Here is a 14,444-nt window from a genome sequence, read left to right on the forward strand (position 1 = left end):
AGAGATATTGGTTAGTACTTTTCTCTTTATGCTCTCTACTGGATATCATAATGAGATATAAGTACATAATGTTGGTTTCTAAAAATGGGTTGTAAAATATTTCCTCTTCTATATTCTGAAAGAGTTTGTGTGGAATTGGCATTATTGTTTCCTTAAATAATAGAGATCACCTGCTTTTTTTGAAAAACAAGTTGACAAGCTGGTTGAAAAATTTATGTGAAAGAGGAAAGGGCAAAATATAGCTGAAACATTCCTGAAGCAGGAAAACAAAGTGAGAGAAATTACAGTTATCTAATAATATAGTTATGAAGACAGCAAGATATCAACATTGAAATTTAAATATTAAAAAATACTTTGTAATATAAAATCAAGAAAAAAAAACATGCATATGTAGACTCCTAAATTATGACAGAGCAGACATAATAGATTTGGGGGAAAGAGTGAACTTATAAATAAATTGTCTGGAAATGTCTGCATGACATTATAGATAAGAGCAATTGAAATGTATCTCACACTATGAAGAAAATTTTATCCCATTTGAAATACAAGGCCCAAGGTGAAGGACAAAATTATAAAACTTTCAGAAAACAAAATAAATGATTATTTTTATTTCCTTAGAATATGGATGAATTTCTTAAATGAGACATGAAAATGTCAAAACATAAATAAAAAGACAAATATCTTGACTAAATTAAAATTAAGAACTTCTGTTTATAAAAAGACATTAAATGATGAAAATTTAAAAACATAAAAAGGAAACTTGCAAAAAAAACTGGGTAAAGATATTTACAACATGTATAATGGACATAAGAATATATTATGGAACAGTGTAAATGAAAGAATTAAAATTCGTGTCAATATGGATGAAACTACAGAAGGTAATATTGAACAAAATAAGCAATTTTTGAAGTATGCATCTTGCAAAAATGTACATTATCTAATTTTTATCTAGTCCATTATGTACCATAATGGGTATATAACTTTGGTTATATCAATTTCTAAATTATATATACATGCTCTAAACACTGTATATTAAATTATTTTTAAATTAAAATATTAAAAAAGAGGTTCATTTTCTGCCCATGTTGATTTTCTTTTTTTCCTCTCCAAATAAATTTTATGAATGTTATTAATATCGCATATGTTTTTAATATGTAGACTTTACCTTCTTCTCATTATCCATGTTACTATCTCAAGCCATACTTTGTTGTTTATCCAATTGATAAAAATACATTTTAAAAGTTCTTTTGAGGGAGGGGCAAGATAGGGGAAGGAGATTAAGAAGTACAAACTGCTAGGCATAAAATAAATAAGATACAAGGATATAATGTACAGCACAGGAAATATAACCAATATTTTACAGTAACTTTATGGACTATAATCTATAAAAATAGTGAATCACTATGTTGTATACCTGAAACTAACAAAACATTGAAAATCAACTATACTTCAATAAAAAAAAAATTCTTTTAAAGTTCTTTTGTGTAACTACCATGTAAAAAGTCCTATACTGGGGTTAGAAGGGGATATAAAGAAATATAAAATGTGATTTTTTTGCTCTCAATATTCACAAACTTACGAAAATAAAACTTTAGCATCCTGATATATCTTGCTAAAATGGCTTCATGTTATTTTTGTTATAGCTCAAAATTTGCTTTCTGGTTATATATGGAACTCTAAACCTAGATACAGTATAGCCCAAATCCCCAAATACTTTTAAGTCTCATAAATCCAAATAAAACACCCGCCCAAAAAAAAAGGACAACAAAAACAACCAACCACCGCTGTCAATAATTTGTTACATGTGAAAACAATCTTGTCAATTTTCAATTTTTAATTATCAGTTATATCACATAAACTTACTAGAGGGATTATTTAATTACTTGCGGATGCTCCTTGCTCTCACACCAATCCTGGTCTCTGTGTCCTTATCTTTCTTTGGTCTAGTCTGCCTGTTCTGAACTCTTATCCTTTGCAATACCACGGATTTGCTACTAGCCTCTCTAGAGTCTACAATTAGGCAGCCTCTTTCCCATGCTCTGCATTATTTGGTCTATAACGCCAGCTAAACAAACTGAAGAATCAACAACTCTTCTTAAATCCATCAGAGAAGTGAGGTCACAGGGCGAACTGCTGCCCCTAACAATTAGACAGACAGACAGACAGACAGACAGGCAAATATCTAGCATCAATTGTAAGAATATCAACTTAACAGAGCAGAAACCCACAACCAGAAACTTCAACATGAACCAGTGTCCCTGGGAAGGGAAACTTGAATTACAATTGATGAATTGCTGCAGCATCAGAGTGGACAAGTCTGATAAAAACTCCAGGGGGATCCAGTCATTCGGGGAACCCCTACATTTTTGAGTTTTACCTTTTGGAGTTCTAAGTTCTCTTTTGTGTTTCTGGCAGGGGGAGGGACAAAGGAGCTATGTTGTAATATGACAGGGCATTCTGTTTTTCTCAGCAAGGCCCGCCCTCAGGAGAAACTATTTTACCAGCAGCTAACCTGCTAGGGTTCCATCAGAGCCTAATCTAACTGAGGGAAAGGAGATACCCAACTTCAGCCCACTCTAGTCTTCCACGTGTGGGAAGGGAGATACACAGCTCCAGCCCCCTCCGGCTATCCGCCATCCTGTCTCACCTAAGGGTGGGAGTAGGGGAGACAAACTAAGAAGCACTAGTGAAGTTCATAGTCCAGGAGCACAGGTTCGTCAAAAGACTAAGATCTAACCATAGGAATATAGAATTCTTTCCCTTCCCCACATCTTACCAACACATAACTGAAGACATATTTACCACCATTTCATTTATCCAGTTCTTTTTACTCTGTACATCATGTATGGCTTTCAACAAAAAAATTATAGCACATACTAAAAAGAAAAAAACACAGTTTGAGGAGAAAGAGCAAGCATCAGAACTGGACTCAGATATGGTAGGAATGTTGGAATTATCAAACTAGGAATTAAAAAAAGAACTATGGTTAATATGCTAAGGATTTTAATGGAAAAAGTAGACAACATGCAAGAACAGATTAATAATATAAGTAGGGACACGGAAATGAAGAATACCTTTGATGGGCTCACTACTAGACTGGACACTACTGAAGAATGAATCTCTGAGCTTGAGAATATGACAACATAAAATTCCAAAACTGAAAGGAACAAAGAAAGAAGACTGAAAAGAATTTCTTTAAAAACCAAAATAGAACAGAAAACAGTTCTAAGAACTTTGGGTACAGTTACAGAAGGTATATGGTGTACACATAATGGAATACCAGGAGGTGAAGAAAGAGACAAAGGAACAGAAGCATTATTTGAGACAATAACACAATTGAGAGTTTTCCCAAATTAATGTCAGATCCCAAAACACAGATTAAGGAACCTCAGAGGACACCAAGAAGGATAAATGGCAAAAAGCAAAAGACAAAAAACAAATACACTACACCCAACACCAAGGCATATCATTTTCAAACATCAGGAAATCAATTCTAGAGAAAAAGTTTTGAAAAAAGACAGAGGAAAAGCACTTTACCCACAGATGAGCAAAGATGAGAATTACATCCAACTTTTCCTCAGAAACCACATAAGCAAGAATAGAGTGAAGTAAAACATTTAAAGTGTTGAAAGGAAAAAATACCAAACCTGCAATTCTGTACTCTACATAATCATCCTTCAGAAGTGAAGGAGGAATAAAGACTGTCTCACAAAAACAAAACTTGAGTAAATTTTTTGACAGCAGATCTACTTTCTAAGAAACATTAAAAGAAGTTCTTCAGAAAGAAAGAAAATGATATGGATCAGAAACTCAGAACTACATGGAGAAAACAGGAGCATCAGAGAATGAATAAGTGAAGGTAAGATAATTTCAAACAGCAAAGTTTCTCAGTGAGTAAGAAAACAGCAGTCAATTTCAAAAGGAGGTAGTTGTTAAGGCACATCATGGCTGTAGCATGTCCATGGGAGAAATATTGTTTCCTGTTAAATCTGCAGCTAGCTTTATCCATCTTTTATTCCAGTCAAATGAAAGGTAAGACAAAGGTTTAGCATCAAGCTAAATTTTTATTTTCTCAGTCTCCTCTTTGGGCCAAGGGCTGATGTCAGCCTGTAGGACATTATTTTATGCAATGCATATCTTCCATTGTCCAGGTTCCGTACAATAGATGGCTGTCTGGGGAAGTGGACTACAGCCAATCCTTCACTTTTTTTTTTTTTTTTTTTTGTAATATGAGCTATTGAGATTTGATATGATAATGGCTTTATAGTAACACTTAAGACTCTGCAGATCACATATCTGAGCAGAATAACACAGACAAATACAAGGAGAAATATTTGGTCAGAGATTATAGTATACTTGATCTCAAGATCATATAGGCTAATATCATATATAATCAGTGTAACAATGTCAGCCATACAAACAAGATTTATCATGAAGATTTTTGTTAATATCTGAATATTCACATTCAACTATAGTAAATTATTCTAGATATGATTTGTAGTGAAACTCTCCTTGTATGCCTCACATATTGAAACTCTACCAGTCAATAGAAGTTTAAATGTTTATTTCTCCAGAAATAAAATGCAACAATAATCGATGTGATTACATGGTATATACAATTCATCAAGCTATACACTGTAGATTAATATACTACAATGTAAGTTTGCTACACTTCAATTAAAAAGTTTTTTGGAAAAAAGAAAAGGAGGGACTTCCCTGGCGGTTAGTGGTTAAGACTCTATGCTTTCAATGCAGGGGACGAGAGTTTGACCCCTGGTCAGGGAACTAAGATTGTACATGCCACATGGAGTGGCCAGAAAAATAAAATATAAAATAAAATAAAATAAAATAAAATAGTAAAATAAAGTAAAATAATAAAATAAAATAAAATAATAAAATAAAATAAAAATAGAATAAAATAAAACATCCACAAATTCTTTAAAAAAAAAAAAGACAGAAAGAGTGCCACTGAGGATAATTTCCTTGCCCAAGGTTATATAGAATTTTATTACAAGAATAAAATGTAGCAAATATTTTCATAAGACTAATTTTGAAAATGTACTTATCTTTAAAAGCTCTTAACTCTTTGTGTACATAAATGTAATAACAAAAATAATAATATTCAAATATAAGTAAATAAAGATGTAGATTAACGGTCATTCAAATTTTAAGAAAAAAATGATAACTGGCTAAGTAGTTGCGTTATGATTTGAACCCAGGTTGCCTGAATACACAGCCTACATGTTCAACTGCTAAGATATAATAAATGAGTACAAAATATCTAATTGACTGTCTAGTTGACTGAATATCTTACACATTGTCAGTATTTTGGAAAAATTGGCTTTCCAGTGTATTAGGCATTAGATAATAGCCCAAATTCATTGAGAGGGCTAAAAAAAATGAGATCTTATATTTAATGAAAAAAATCTGAAAAGGAAGCTTGATATTTCTCAACGTTTTTATGATTCTCAAAGGAACAGGTTACTAGAGAAATGAGTGCCCTTAAATATTTGAAGGTTCACCAAATGCCAAATGAGGAAATACTCTATCCCAGCCTGTGGTTGGTAAATCACAAAACATCACCACTCCTGTGGGGGACACATACTTATTCTCAAGAAGAGGCAGCATTTGATCTACTAAGTATCTTTTTTGCTTAGTCTGAAATTGAGGACATACACTTTCTTAGTGACATTATTAGATTATGTATAGACTACTGAAAAGTTTAGACTCAGGGTGGACTATTGAGATGGTTAATTTTATGTGGAAGTTTGACTGGCCATAGAGTTCCCAGACTAAACACTATCACCGGGTATGTCTGAGCAGTGTTTTGGGATGACATTGGTATATGAATTGGTGGTCTCAGTAGGTAGAAAGGCCTCCCCAGTGTGGCCCAGCATTATTCAATCCTTTGAGGGCCTGAATAAAAATAAAGATGGATAAAAGAGAAATTTGCCAATTTTTTTTCTGCCTCACTGTTGAGCTGGGACATCTCGTTTCATCTTCTCTGGCCCTTGGTCTAAGATTTACAGTATTGGATCCTCTGCTTCTTAGGCCTTCAGACTCGAACTAGAAATATACCACTGGCTTTCCTGGGTCTCCAGTTTGCAGTTGTCAGATGATGAGACTCGTCAGTCTCATAAGTTACCTTATATATTTATATAAATATTACTGCTCTGTTTCTCTGGAGAACACTGACTAATACAACTAGATATTCTCAGACTCACATCCCAACCTGTACCAGGAGAAGCTGACAAATGTCTATCATATTGCCTTCTCCAACTCCACATAGCCAGCATTTAAGGATCCTGAAGGTGAACTCATTGCTGACTGGAAGCTCTACCCTGTCAGATAGATACAGGATAGAAACAGGAAGTTATTTGCCAGGAAGGATGATTCCATCATTGCTGACTGGAAGCTCATTCCCAATGATGGGAAAAATAAAGTATGCTACCATTTCCTACATCCCACAAGGCTCCTCATACTGACAATTTTTGGAATGAAGGCCTGAGTGTTCACAGCCTCTTCCTAGCTTCATTCACCATCCTTTCAAGTGGCCCATGGAACCATGAAGGTCCTCTATGGAGAAAGCTACCCACACACATCTTTTCTAGACCAGGGTTGCCAGCTTCTAAGGGTAGCACATAGGCTCTTCTTTCATCCCTAGTGTGGAGGGGCAGTGTATGAAAAGAAGACAGGTTAAATCCTGACGTTTCCAGCCTCAGCCTCCACTAGAGTGCTGCAGAGTGAGGTGGCAGTTGTACTTCGTAAGGCAGGATCTCAGACCCTAACAAAACACACCTCACTAAAAGAGTCAGCTTTAGAGAAGAGAGAATGACTATAGTGGATCCAGCCTCATCACTATCATTTGTGAACCCTGGGCAAGAGTATATATAAATGGAGGTCCACATATATTCTTTGCATTTTAACCAGTATCAAATTTTCATTAATAAATAATATGACATATTGCAGATTTTCACAACCTATTTGAAAAAAAAGTCAGTCAATTCACTCATTAACAAATCATCAAAAGAAAGAAACAAAACAGAGTTCTAAACAATCCATTCAAGCCTCCAATGAGTAAGTCAAATAATAAAAATAATTGCAAGCACTCCCGCAGTGACGAAGATTACTTAATAAGTATGACCCTCCACAATTCTATCTTGCTAGACTAAGAATTTAACCTACTTCTACTTGGTCGTTAATTGGTACATAATGGTTTTGTTCAACTTTCTTAGTCCCTTCTTTTCTAACCTCAACCAGGGAAGTAAAGGGAAAATACTAATTTTCTCCATGAAATATCATAGAACTAAAATAAAGAAAGATTCAATTTTGTGTATGTCTCTAGTGCAGTAACTGAAGTACGATCTTCTAAAGGATTTTAAACTCAATATTATATTGTGTGCAGCTATTCCATTTTGGGGAATATTATCAGAATGTTTTCATCTCAAAACTTTTAATGATTGACCATGAGATTCTGAGTCTTTTTCTTTTAGCCTTGGTTAAGTGTGTTCAGAGAATCCGAACTAATTAAATATGAGCCCACACCAGACAGTGTTAAGAATATAGTGTTAAAGAAAATATACCACATATTCTACATTACATAGTGAGATATAAAATTTTTAACCATTCTTTTGTAGGATTATATACAATGATGATCAACTCTGAGAATCCAAAAGATAATGGATAGTTGACAACTATAGTTAACATTTGACAAAATTAAAAGAATATAACCAGCTTTATTTTCATGTTAAAATACTAACATTGTAGTCTAAACGTACTAAAGATAGCTTCATTCTTATCAGAGTTTACATAATAGGACAAAGTAAAGAAAGCTTTTGCATTTGACTAGATAATTTATAGTCCAATGTTCATATGATGTATTTTGAACTCTCCACTAAACTGGAATGACTGAATGATCATAGCTAGTGGTTCTTTCCTCAATTTTTTTTCTTTCTCTCCTTCCTCTTTTTCTCTTTCTACTCTTCCTAAGTGTAGGCAGAGTTAGGACTTTCTGAGAGTTCTATTAAATACCCCTTAACTCAGTTATTTAACTCCTTTTCTCATGCTGAATAATTGAGGAGAGCATAGCCTTGCCTCTCAAACCTAGAATAACCTCTAATTCACCAGAATAGTGACTATAAAGTCTCTGCTCCAGTTTCTAAAACATAATAATTTATACAGTGCTAGCATTGGAACAGGAAAGTCTAGCTTACAAGAATTAAGTGGAATTAAAGAAAAAGGTAACAAATATTTAATACATTATGAATTTATTAATCATAACTCATTGAGGTATATAAATGCAAAGGCATTTGATTGCCCCATAGACAAATAGTTGCTTTTGGCAGAATGACTTTCAGATTTTGTCAATTTTTTTGCAGATTTAAATTTATTTCATGGAATGCAGGCCCCCCAAAAAGATGCATTTTTGAATACTGAAATTTGGGCTAGGTTTCCAAAGCCACTGACTCGCTCTATAAATCCACCTGGCGTTCCCATGCCAAACTTATTTGCCTAGATGGGCCTAATTGGATTATGACATTTTTCCCGTTCAGAAGCTTATAATGAAACCCGTTCCCTTCTGAATGGGCCCAGCTTCCATTACTATTCAAGACTCTAAATTGTTAACTCATCTAATTCATTGGCTATTATCATCCACTAAAGTGCTTCTGCTCCCATCATACTGGTCCTTTAAGTGGTCCAGTTCAGAATCTACACCTCTGTTATATACTCCCAGATAGCTCCATGGGACACTGAGTCCTCAGTCCTTTGAATTATGACATTTTGTTGCATTTATCACTGTAAAGGAGCACAGTCTTAGGCTGTTTGCTTTCATTTGTATTACTATTTGAATATTTGATATAGTCATTTCTTCTCTCTGAAATAGATTACAATTCCTTGATAAAGATTTATTGTATCTTACAGTGCTCTAAATTTCTTTTCTGTTTACTTCAAAGTATAACACTATAGTTTGCACAAAATAGAGAATAGATATTTTACAGATAAAAAGTACACACAGTATGTTACAATATATACTGCCCTTTAACATGGCCTACTAATATTATTCGATTATACATATATGGAAAGTATGTCTTTTTATATCTTATTTTGTAGATGACATGCATGAAGCCCAGGGATGTTAAAGGATTCAATCAAAGTCACAAACCTGGTAAATTACAAAGTCAATATTCAAACCCAGGGATTCTAATTTTATATTTGTGCTCACAAAGTGTTGTAGCTAGTTATAAGCTATTTATAAAAGTTAAGGTGTATAAAGAAAGACCAAAAAATTCAAGGAATTATAATGCGTGTGTGTGTGTCTATATGTCTGTGGTGTGAATAAAAAATGTTGCCTGCAATATCAGTAAATAAAATTTGCAGCCATCAAGCTACTAGAGCCACCTCCCATGGTGAGCCCTGAGGGAACTCAAGATGGAGACAAATGGGCTGCCCACTGCCAAGCCCTCAGCCACTGCAGCCACCCTCAATGGCGCACCCTTAGGGGACTCAGGATGGGAAAGAACACGATACTGGCCCTAGATAGCTAAGATGCTATCCGAAGAATGACTTAAATGAGCCCAGAATCTTGCATCTTCTCATACATAGAAAAGTACTAAATTCATTAACTTGAGATATCTGGTTTTCTTTAATTAACAGTAATTTTCTGATGTTCCAGCTACCTGGTCTTTGTTGCAAACACCCCTATATATCCTAGCTCCTCCCTTACCTCTTTGGAGCAGTCCTTCAGAACTATTCTGAGGGCTGTCTTCTGGGTATGAAGTCTTCAGAAAGTCCACCAAATAAATAATTCTGAACTTTTAGGTTGTGCATTTTTTTCAGTCGATAGTGGTGTTTGAGAGGAGACATTTGAAAACATAGACTGGATTATGCTCATAAATTTAACAGTGTTAAGTGATCTTATCATTGAAGAAGTAAACACTACATCTTTCAAGTAGGTAATACTATTTAAGGTTGACAAAATTTAGGTAACTTTGTTCTACTATTACTAAGAAAATAGTAAAATTTTATGTATTTTAATTGATTTTAGTTTATTCAAAGTATTATTAAATTTACCTTTAAATAGGTAATTTACAATTTTTGCATTATTAAATCTAATCGTTATTACAGATAGAGGTAGAGTCAACTATTTCCCCATTATATATCTCCCAGTATATATACCCAACATATCAATATTAATTATAAAATGAGATTCACCTAGCAAATTGTTTCCAATCTGTTCATCATTAGTCAATTCCGAAAAAGTCATTTTTTGGAGAACTGCAATGATTATGTATGTAAAACTTTTTAAAACCCTCCCATAATTTTATGAAAGTGTACACTGTTACACTGAAATAATAATCTATTAGTTGACATTATGTGTTCTAAGTTACCTGACAAAAACAAACTTAATTCTGATTCTTTGACACACCATAATTCTTGTAACAGACTCCAGAAAAATGGGTTTTGAGACAAACTAACCTGAGAAAACAAATCTTACAAAAGCCCTGGGTTTTGCATAAAAAGTACCTGAGGCTTTTTTGAGAAAGCTGCAACCTTTTCCAGGGTTGTTATATGCTGGTTGCTCATCCAATGGAACTCAGTCCCAACTCATGCATTATGTGGCTCTGATGAAAACACGACGGCCGTCCCCCAAATTTGACTATAGAAATATAGCAACGAAGCACAATGATTAATTTGTTAATTATTCCAGGATCCTGTTATTATGACCCTGTTTCTTGTTTCCTCAAAAAGAAAGAAGGACGAAACTAGAATGATGTATTTTTTTCTAACTATATGTGAGGAAATTCACTCCAAAATCCTTTGCTGGAAAATATGCCATGACAGAAAAACTCAGGGGACTCTTAATCTGCTTCTAATTAACAAGAAACATTGGCCTTTTAACAGGCTGCTTATCTGACTCAAAAGTTACTCTGGTATATTTTGCATAAGACAAGCTATATGTATCTTCAAGTGATAGGGTGTCAACTCTTCTTATAAATACTCCACATTTCCCTGTACAATTATGCTCTCAGACCAAAGGGCAAGACAAGAATGCACAGGTAAGGACATTCCATTGTACAAAAACAAGTTTTGCCTCCATGAATGCACTGGGCTTTGACAGCTTCCAACCTTTTTATGGAGTTCACTATATTATCAAGGCTTCAAAAGAGATGTCTTAGTAGATGAAGGCATAAAAATTAGTGAAACAATCTATATTTGTATTCTTCTTTCCAAAATACTCTCATAGTAATTTGCTTGTTCTTCAAATAGAGCCCCCAACACATGCTTCCGCTTCCTTGTTTTGTTGCTTTAACTTCCCCACTGGTGAGTACCTTGAGAACTGGGATTGTGTCTCATTTCTGTTTCTTTTTCAGGCAGCATCTGTAGAGCCTTTGCTCATAATGAACACTGCACAAATATTTTCAGTGGTAGATGAAGACGGGGGAAGGTGGGAGGGTGGGTGTTGTAACTTTTGTAAACAATACTAAAAATAGATTCCGTGGCACTCTCAGACAAAAGTATTGAATATTTACTTTAATATCTCCATGACTTTTAATGGATCTTCTTATTTTGTGATTTAAAATTCCATATGTGAAGTCAATATGGACTATGATTTCTTAATTCCAAAATAACACATTCAAAAGAAATATGAATTTAGCCGTTTTTCTTACCAGAGGACTTGGTTGACAAATGAATAAATCAGTTGGTTTTGACCTGATTTTGGTATGGCAATCTGAAATTAATCTAGTTCAGTTGTCCCAGTCAAGAGAATTAGATGTTAGATATTATATGGACATATTTATTAACAATTAAAAAATATAATCTGTAGATTGTGTAATCATAAGCCTAGTACATATCCATAATCCACACACCCAATCAGAAATAAGCAGTTTTTATTATTTTTTGTGTGTGTGTGAGAAATGCTGTATACTTGGTTTTCCAATCCTAAGCATTGTAATTTTAATTTAGTAGTTTGTAAATTTAAGTTTCTATGTAAAATAATATGGTATAGACGTAGGGAAAACAGTGTTTTTTAACTCAGAACTTTATGAAAGTGACAAAATAATTTATGAACATGACCTCTGGTTTACATTTGATACACATTACATGGTGAAATATATATTAGTTTCTCCATAGATGTGTATAAGGTAATTAAGAGATTCCAGATCTCAACTTCTGACTCTTTATCATTACAAACAATTTGAAAATCCTTAATAAGTGAAGCTAAGCTATTTTTTTCCTGTTTAATTTTTATTTATCTCTTAGTAGTGGCATCACCTATGAACCAACAACACCAAACAAAATCAGGACTCCTACAAAAACCTGCCTTAATGTACACTCTCTCCATTCCATTGTCTTGCTTTCCTTTTTTATAGACCTACTGCATCTATATGGTTTTTTGAGAACTATATACATATATTTTCTATATTTTGAAAAATACATAAGATTTAGAGTAAGTGGTTCATAAAAAAATGACCTTTTGGAAACTTACTTTTTAATTTATTCTTTTACTGTTAAGATTTCTCTGTATTGTTGCATGCTGCTGTAGATCACTTATTTTGTTTGTTGTATACCATGCCATGTGTGAATATATCATAGTGTACGCATCCACTCTTCTGTGTAGGTACACTCAGTGTTCTCTAGGTTTTTTATATTGTAACTAGCGCTGCCTGGAAAAACCTTTTACATGTCTCCGATCAAACATGTGCAAGAGCTTTCCTTTTTATATATTCCTAGTAGTTGGAGCACTGAATCATAAGGTATATGATCAACTTTAGCAGATAATGTCAAACAGTTTTCCAAAGCAATTGTCTCAATTTTTCTCCAACATACCTTGTGAATACTCATCCTTTCCAACACTTATCATTATCAGATTTTATTTTTATTTTATGTATGTATGTATGTATTGCCAATCAAATGGGTATAAATTTGAACCTTAGATTCATCTTAAATGGCATTTTTCCTACTCACAAATAAGGTTGAATGTCTAACTTCATATGTTTACTGGGCATATGTATTTCCTCTTCTGTGAATTTCCAACATAGATGAGTACCTCTAAATTTCTGTTTTCTGCATAGGTTAATTATTAAACTTGCACTGACTTTACTAGTCAATATTATTAAATAGTTTGTTACAGCTAAGTGTCACTATGTCACATAAAGTTATGTAACATAACATACATACACTTACAATATTTATATCACCAAAGCATTTTAATAGAACAGAATATTTCCTTTAGTGAGTGACATAACATTCACTCTTCTATAGATGATTCTCAATGTTTGAATAATACAGATAGGACTTTTTGTACCTCTTTATATTCATATATACATCAACACATCATCAGTTATGTTCTTGCTATATGCTTTCATATTGTGATTAAGCAGCTTGAGTTCTTGATATTATCATGAATTCTGGCAGCTTCACTGTATCATAAAGTGAGTGCTGTTCTGCCCAGAACTGAACACAGTATTTGGCACAGTCTGTAACACACTGATAATTATAGGTCTCTAATTTTATATTATACTTAATGCATTTATTCACTTACTAATTAAAGATACATATATCACCTGATTACTATGCATCTATGTGCTACCTACTGGAGATATGTGAGGAGACAACTATTTTACAGTATTTACTTTCATAGAGTTTATAGTTTAATTAGTAATATTGTTAAAATGTAAATCTTAAAAGGTACAATGATGATTGTCTTGCAGCTATAATGTGAACACAAGTTATAAGATTTTATTCAACTATTTAGTTAGTGAAGGGTCTTAGAAAGAGTTTAAACCAATTCAAAACCACTTGAGAAGCTAGGGTATCCTCTCTAAGCAAGTTACTGTCCAACACTGGTTACTATCCAACAGGGCAAGAAAATATTAATCTCTGGGGTAGTCTGTTTTACTGAACCAAAATTCTTTGTATCCATACTAGCCAAACATCTACAAGTTATATGCCCCACAGAGTTGTAAAATAGCATAGACAAGAGAAAGTCAAGTCTAGGACTACACTGACAAAATACCCAGTAACATCTTTTGCCTTTTTCCAAGTCACGGATAAATTTTCTAACACTATTATTAAGTGAACAGGTAATTATAGGCAAGAACATTACAATTAATGTAGCTATGATGACAGTCTGAGTTCATTAGGATTTTTTAAAGGATAAAGGTCACAGTTATTTCTAAGACTAAGTTACTGATTGGTTCTTAAAGGATAAACTGATATACAGTGGGATCAAGCAGCCTAGATGTTAGGGAAAAATAGGAGTGAATGGGTAGAAGGAAATGTTGACTGCCCTGGAAGAAAAAAAGGGTGCTGATAACCAATGACTTCTGTGAGAAAAACTATAAACTATAATATAATACAAAAAACCCCAGTGGATCTCTCTACTTCATCAGATACAAAAATTAAGTTATATGATATTGTTTACCTGGGCTTCAAAGGTC

The sequence above is a fragment of the Balaenoptera ricei genome, chromosome 5, assembly GCF_028023285.1.
Source record: "Balaenoptera ricei isolate mBalRic1 chromosome 5, mBalRic1.hap2, whole genome shotgun sequence".
Lineage (NCBI taxonomy): Eukaryota > Metazoa > Chordata > Mammalia > Artiodactyla > Balaenopteridae > Balaenoptera > Balaenoptera ricei.